We start from the raw sequence: 8,137 nt of genomic DNA, 5'->3' as shown, positions 1-8,137 counted from the left end.
GTGTTGTATGCAACTGATGAATTACTGAATTCTACCTCTGAAGCTAATAATACAGTATATATTAACTAAAGTTAATTAATTTATTTTTATTTACTTATTTATTTGTTTAAAAGATTTTATTTATTTGAGAGAGAAAGAGAGAGAGTGAGCACGAGCAGTGGGGAGCGAGGAGCAGAGGGAGAGGGAGAAGCAGGCTCCCCGCTGAGTAGGGAGCCCAATGCAGGGCTCGATCCCAGGACTTTGGGATCATGACCTGAGCTGAAGGCAGACGCCTAATCGACTGAGCCACCCAGGCGCCCTAAACTGAATTTAAATAAAGAATAAAAAAATACAAAAAGGAAAGCTTTTGGAAAAAAATAAACTAGGGCAAAACAAAGATAAGCAAATATCTATCTGCCCAACATATCTCTTCTCCCTGTAGAATGAATCTTCTCTTGCATTCCTCATGTTGATTATAATCTCCCAGTCCCATTTTCCATTAGGCTCAGTGGGCATCATGCTCAGAGTCCAGGAAAGTGCTTTCATTTCTTTTGAAATCAAAAGAAAAAAAATGTAATATGATCCAGCCTGGATTACCCATCTTTGTACCCACATGGTTGTAAGATATAATTTTAAATGTGTGTGTATGTGTGTGTGTAGGAAGGGGGTTTTATGCAGGGAAAAGTACCCACAGCCCAGGACAACAGCAATGTGACCCTGTTGGCTCCCAATAATTTAATATTAAACTGTAACCTTCCTTGAAGCTTATGTTCTCTCATTTGGGGACTTATGGAGGGGGGGCCCTGTTTTGCTTTCATGACAGGATGAAGTCAGAGGCACCAAGCAAAATTAGAAAGCTAAACCAGAGTGCAAAAGGTATTCCTGCCTCTGTGCGTTACCCACTAGTGAGACACTCAATGCTGGGGAAGGAAGTAACGAGGTATGGACGGAGCTGGCTGGGCCAAGTGCCATCAGGCCAGTCACCAGCAGAGTGACTGTGCATAGGTCACGTGACCTCTGTCTCCCCAGCCTGCCAAAAGCACAGAACTAGGTAGTGAAGGAGCATTTTAAAGAGTGAAGGGTCAGTTTAAACAAGAGTCCACCCTCTGCAGCCTGAGCTCCTTGAACCTGCAGTTCACGTGTAAGATCGGGAAGTCCCCTGGTGGACAGCCCCAGGGGGCTGAATCTGGTTCCTCTGACCTCCTCAGATAACCTCTGACCTCGAGAAAGGACAGCAGTGCAGCGGTGAAAGAACCGGGAGTGGTGGAGGAGAAAACGACTGTAGTTTTTATTGCAGTTTTTATTCTCTACTGAAATCTTTCCAGAAGATCCAATGCCGGCTAATGAATCAAAGAGAAATTTCAGTTGCAAGCACTTCGTTTTTATGGCTCAGAGGAGAATTCTTCTGAAGCCCAAACAAAAAAGGATGAATTAAAAAAAAAAAAAGGGCGCCTGGGTGGCTCAGATGGTTAAGCGACTGCCTTCGGCTCAGGTCATGATCCTGGAGTCCTGGGATCGAGTTCCACATGGGGCTCCCTGCTCAGCGGGGAGTCTGCTTCTCCCTCTGACCCTCCCCCCTCTCATGTGCTCTCTCTCTCATTCTCTCTGTCAAATAAATAAATAAAATCTTTAAAAAAAAAAAAAAGCATCAGTAGCTAGGATTCCAGCAGTGACCAGGTTACAGGACACAACCCTTGGGTTCTTGGGTCTCCTCAAGAGAACCCATGTGAAAGTAAATGCTAGCCGGCTTGTGCACAGCAGCTCTGCTGGATTGAGCCCGGCAGAATGATGGTGAACACAAAACGGAAGCATTTTGGGGTGCCCAGGCTCACAGCAAAGATACTATGAATTCCCAAAATTATACTGTAAACTAAGGTGCCACAAAATTAGATTTGTCATTCACATGTGGGGGCAGGTTCGGCAGGCACCCCAGGAAGGCCTACCCAGTTCCACTTAGTAGCCCACAAAGATCCGTGGGCAGAAGGGAAATGAACTCCTGCAAACAAGCCCTTTAGCAAGTTGGCCGAAAGTCATGACTCATGAAAACATGCTGGTTAGAACAAGGGCGGGGGGGCGGGGGGCACCTGGTTGGCTCAGTCGGTTAAGCGTCTGCCTTTGGCTCAGGTCATGATCCCAGGGTCCTGGGATCGAGTCCCTCATTGGGCTCCCTGCTCAGCTCCCTGCTTCTCCCTCTCCCTCCCCCCACCTCCCCCCTCGTGCTGTCTCTATCAAATAAATAAATAAACTCTTAAAAAAAAAGAACAAGGGCAGGTGATTTGATGCTGGCTCTAGGTTTAAACCTCTTACGGCTAATAGCTGTGTGACCTTGGGCAGGTCTCTTACCTTCTCTGAGCCTCTGGTTCTATACCTTAATATTTCTTAACTTACTAGGGCACCTGGGTGGCTCAGTTGGTTAAGCATCTGCCTTGGGCTGAGGTCATGATCCTGGAGTTCTGGGACTGATTCCCGCATCGGGCTCTCTGCTCGGCGGGGAGTCTACTTCTCCCTCTGACACTCCCCCGTCTTGTGCTTTCTCTCTCTCCCTCTCCCTCTCTAATAAATAAATAAACAAAATCTTAAAAAAAAAAATTTCTTAACTGACTGGATCAGAAAAATCTCCAGAGGTGCTAGATTTCAAATACAAATTATCAGGCCCCGCCCAGATGCACTGTATTGGAATTTCCAGAGCTGGGCTATGGCTGTGGGCATTTTAACACATTTTCAAGGTGGTTCTTACACCAGGCAAGTTGGGAAACACATCCTTCTCAGCACAATGTGAGTGATAATAGTACCTCCCTCATGGGCCGTTGGGGGCGTTAAATGAGATTACTGTGTACAGCATTCAGCACTATGTTGGCACATTGCGAGTCAGTAAATATCAGCTTTTATCACTGAAAATCATGACTGCCATTTATTTAGTAAATACTTATTGCGTACCAACTATGTGCAGGGTCCAGATCAAGGGTTGGCAAACTATGGCCCAGCACCTGTTTTTATACGATCTGTGAGCTAAGAATGGTTTTCACTTTTTTTTTTTGAATGGTTAAAAAAAAACAAAAGAAAAATAATATTTCCTGACATGTGAACATTTTATGAGATTCAGATTTTGATGCCCATAAATAAAGTCTTATTGGAACACAGCCACACCCGCTCCTTTACATACTGTCTATGGCTTCCATGCTCCATCGCGGAGTTGCATAGTTGCAACAAAGACCATGTGGCCTGCAGAGCTGAACGTATTTACTATCTGGCTCTTTACACTGAAAACTTAACCACTGCTCTAAGGCAAGGGTCTTCAATTAAAGTTCTTGTATTTTGGCCATATACAAAGATTTTTTTTTTTTAAAGATTTTATTTATTTATTTGAGAGAGAGAGAATGAGAGAGAGCACATGAGAGGGGGGAGGGTCAGAGGGAGAAGCAGACTCCCCGCCGAGCAGGGAGCCCGATGCGGGACTTGATCCAGGGACTCCGGGATCATGACCTGAGCCGAAGGCAGTCGCTTAACCAACTGAGCCACCCAGGCGCCCTGGAGCTCTATCTACATTCTTGCAGCCACTATGGAAAACACTGCGGAGTTTCCTTAAAAAAAAAAAACTGAAAACAGAACTACCACATGATCTAGCAATTCCACTTCTGGGTCTTTACCCAAAGAAAATGAAAACACTAGTTCAAAAAGACATTGGCATCCCTGTGTTCACTACAGCATTATTTACAACAGCCAAAATATGGAAGCAACCTAAGTGTCCATCAATAGATGAATGGATAAAGATTTGGTATAATATATATGTAACATATATATATTACTCCACCATAAAAAAATGAAATCTTGCTTTTTGTGTCAACATGGATGGACCTAGAGGGTATTATGCTAAATGAAATGAGTCAGAGAGGGAAAGGCAAATATCATATGATTACTTACATATGAAGTCTGAAAATTTCAGCAAAACAAATGAACAAACAAAATAGACTCATAAATACAGACAACAAACTGATGGTTGCCGGATGGAAGCGGCATGGGGGGCTGGACAAACTAGGTGGAGGGGATTAAGAGGTACACCCTTCTGGTGTACCTTCTGGTTATAAAATAATTAAGACATGGGGATCTAATGTGCAGCACAGAGAATATAGTCAATAATATTGTAAAAACTTTGTATAGTGACAGATGGTAATTAAACTTATGGTGGTAACTGTTTTGTAATACATATACATAACGAATCACTATGTTGTACACCTGAAACTAATATAATATTCTATGTCAATTATACTCTAATTAGAAAAAAAAAGCTTGGAGTTTTTTAAGGAATAAAAAATGTAAATTTCAAATTACAGAATCATAATTTTTTGCTGAGAAGTAGGAGGAGATGAGCAACAAAAAATTTTATGCATTAAAACATTCAAGCCCCACATTCTAGACCCTCCCCCTATTCTGGAAGCTTCAGAGTCTGCTTCTCTCAATCTGGCTGAGGTGAGGTGAGTCCCCACCTATTTTCTAGCAACACTGACATTCTGTCTCAACTTGGCTGGTCACTGGATCTAAGGGATCTGAGAATTGGATGAGATTGTGTATTACACCTTTCATCTCCACTAGAACCGAATTTGAAGATTACTGAAGAGAAAAGCATCCTATGTCCAAAGGTATCATTCATCTGCCAGGACAAAAGAAATGCCAACCGAGGTGCCCATTCTAAGGGATATACTCAAGAACACAGTCTAACAAAATAAAGGTAAGATCAGAGTAAAGATGTGAAATAGGGAAGAGGGAGAATATATAAGAAACGATGGCAAACAATGACCATTGTCATCTTTGGCCAAATCTAAGTGGGTGAAGGTAACACAGGAATTATGAGACCAACCACAGGACAAAACTTAGCAAAAGCTTGGAAATAAGCTTGTGAACCGTCTCAGCAAAATTTGGGATTTGGGGAAGGGGGTTGCAGGAAGAGATGAAGTCCAAAGGCCTCCTGTCATGGGGGAGGAGATTTTTAGTGGGAGGTTGGGGCAAGGTTAATATTTATATTTGAGACAACAATAGAGAGATGTAAATTTAAAAATAATTGGTAAAGCTTTGAAAGTAACTGTTAGCAGAATGGAGACATAGGCAGGAACTTTCAAGAGAAGAGGGAAAAGCTAGAAAGGAAAAGGGAGAAAAAAAATCACAACGTTTAATAAACAGTAAATATTCAATAAGACAGAAGTGAACGTATGAAGTCTATGTGACTATGATAAATGCAAACAGTGTGAATTCTCCTATCAAAGACAAAGGGAAGCTGCTAAAAGAAAGATCTTAAATTACAGAGTAGGCGAAGGTAAGCCAGGCACATGTAAATAAATATAAAATAGGGCTTAGAATATTATTGAGATAAAGTATAATTTAAGGTCAAAAGTTACTGAATGGAAAGAACAGGTGGAGACAAAAGGAAAAAAGGTAAAATAGATGAAGAACATATAACAACCACGAACTCTTATGCCTCAAACAACATAGGGCAAGGTATAATAAAATAAAACACCCCAGGGGCGCCTGGGTGGCTCAGTCAGTTAAGCGGCTGCCTTCGGCTCAGGTCATGATCCCAGGGTCCTGGGATCGAGCCCCACATCGGGCTCCCTGCTCAGTGGGGAGCCTGCTTCTCCCTCTCCCTCTGCCTGCCTCTCTGCCTTCTTGTTCTCTCTATCTCTCTGTGAAATAAATAAATAAAATCTTTAAAAAAAAAATAAAACACCCTAGTAGTTATAAGAAAACCTTAGTTAAAAAAATAACCATGCTGAGAGGTTTACAAATACTTCTTTCAGTTTATCAAATAGACAAAAACAGAGAAGATTAGAACTGAATAATTAAGTCAATGTGCTTCTTTTTTTTTTTTTTAAAGATTTATTTATTTATTTGGGAGAGAGAGAGTGCACGCACATGAGTGGTGTGGGGGGAAAGAGCAGAGGGAGAAAGAGAAACAGACTCCCTGCTGAGCAGGGAGCCTGATGGATGATGGATGATGCTAATGCCGGGCTCGCTCCCAGAACCCTGAGATCATGACCTAAGCTGAAGACAGACGCTTAACCGACTGAGCCACCCAGGCGCCCCTGTAATTTATTAGTTCTTTTTATGGCCATGCACGTTACCAGTTTTTGCTCTGATTGGCAGGTATTTATGAAATAAGCATGCTGAAAAAAAAAATTAACATTCTAAATAAAATCTTTAAGGGCACCTGAGTGGCTCAGTCGGTTAAGCTCAGGTCATGATCCCAGGGTCCTGGGATGGAGCCCCACATTGGACTTCCCTGCTCAGTGGGAGTCTGTTTCTCCCTCTCCCTCTGCCCCTCCTCTGCTCGTTCTCTCTCTCTGAAATAAATAAAATCTTTTTAAAAAAACTAATAAGTTACAAAAAGCATGTATTTTCACAGGTCACATCCTCAGGCCTGTGAATATCAGAAACTATAATCCCAAATACAGTTTCCCAAATTGTAACTACTTGAAAAATAAGAAACGTTCCTTTCTATAACCCTTGGATTCTGTCCCGACAACCCACCAAACCAAGCAACCCACCCTGAAACTGAAATAACAAAGCATCTAGAAACTTATAAAAGAAGGATACTTCATATAAAAATCTACAGGGCTATGGATATCACGAACATTTTTGAAAGACCCCCAAATAGGCATAAAAGATGGACTGGGTGTCCTGTCTCTTCTCTGCTCTGGGCTATCCAGTTCTCTGGACGTTCATGCCTTTCATTGTTTTTGAGATATTTTACAACCTTGTGAGGCACAGAAACATATAATAATGCAAACAACTCATCCACAGGAATGTGAACGCACTTTATCTGGCAGAGGGCAGCGGATGTTGCCATAGAGACACTGAGCCATTCTGCATGTGTGTGAATTCAGTGTAGCATTTCTTTTCTTTTTTTTTTTTTAAAGATTTTATTTATTTATTTGACAGAGAGAGAGAGCGCACACAAACAGGGGGAGTGGCAGGCAGAGGGAGAAGCAGGCTCCCGCTGAGCAGGGAGCCCGACTGGGGACTTGATCCCAGAACTCCGGGATCATGACCTGAGCCGAAGGCAGCCGCTCAACCGACTGAGCCACCCAGGCGCCTCAGTGTAGCATTTCTGATTACCTGTGTCACTTATACATGCACTGAATTCTCCTGTGAGCCCATTGGAGCCTGTTGAAACCAATGCCCTCATTAATACTTTCATTACAGTTTATCCATTGATATTTTATATTTGTATGACAATCATGATTTTAACTTTAAAAAAAATGATCTTTTAACATAGGTGAGGTCACAATGGAAAATACATAGCTTTAAATGCTTTCATTATGAAAGGCTGAAAATAAGTGAACTTACAGGAAATTAGAATAACAAAACAAACGGAAAGAAAAGCAGGAAAAATAATTAATATAAAGAGAAAAGCCAAAATGAATAAAATGGAGGAGGGCAAAGAAAGTGACTAACAGTAAAAGCTTTCACACTAATATTTTTACGAAAAATAGATAAACTCTTTGGCAGACTAAGGAGAAGACTGAAAATACAAAAAAAACAAAAGCAGAAACCCTCCCCTCCTCTGAAACCAACAGCAATAGGAAAGGTGACAAACTCCCCAAGATGCCAAAGATTTAAAATTCATTTTAAGAGGATGGTAAATGGAATATGAAATCCAGAGCAAAGTGAATAATTTTTTATTCTGCAAAATATAAATGACCAAAACTGAGCCACCCAGGCTGTAAAACCCAGACTTGTCACTGTGGAAAAAGCAGGGAAGTTTCGTTAAGGATGTGCCACGAGAAAGGGCAGCAGCCTACGTCATAAGCGGATCACTCCCGAATAGCAAAGCTATTGCTAAATTGCTGAAAAGAAGGAGAGAGGCCCAAATCAGACAGACCACAAAAAAGAATCCCAGAGATCAACTACACTTATGGATAGAGTTGGACAACTTTCAAGCGAAATGTCATAATTGCAACCCAAGCAATGTGTTTGTTAGAAGAATAAGCCAACATGACCCAGGGTTTGTTCAGGAATACCAGGCTATACGAATTCACTACATCAACAGACTTAAGTGCAAAACCCAAGGAGTTATGTCAAAAAACGCTGAAAAGATATTTGCTAAAATTCAGCAACCTACCCTGATACAAACTCTAAGTGAAAATTGCAGTAGAAGAAAATGACC

Source organism: Leptonychotes weddellii, chromosome 10 (genome assembly GCF_054177405.1).
Source record: "Leptonychotes weddellii isolate Sample4059 chromosome 10, ASM5417740v2, whole genome shotgun sequence".
Classification (NCBI taxonomy): Eukaryota; Metazoa; Chordata; class Mammalia; order Carnivora; family Phocidae; genus Leptonychotes; species Leptonychotes weddellii.
Note: the sequence above shows the minus strand (reverse complement) of the source record.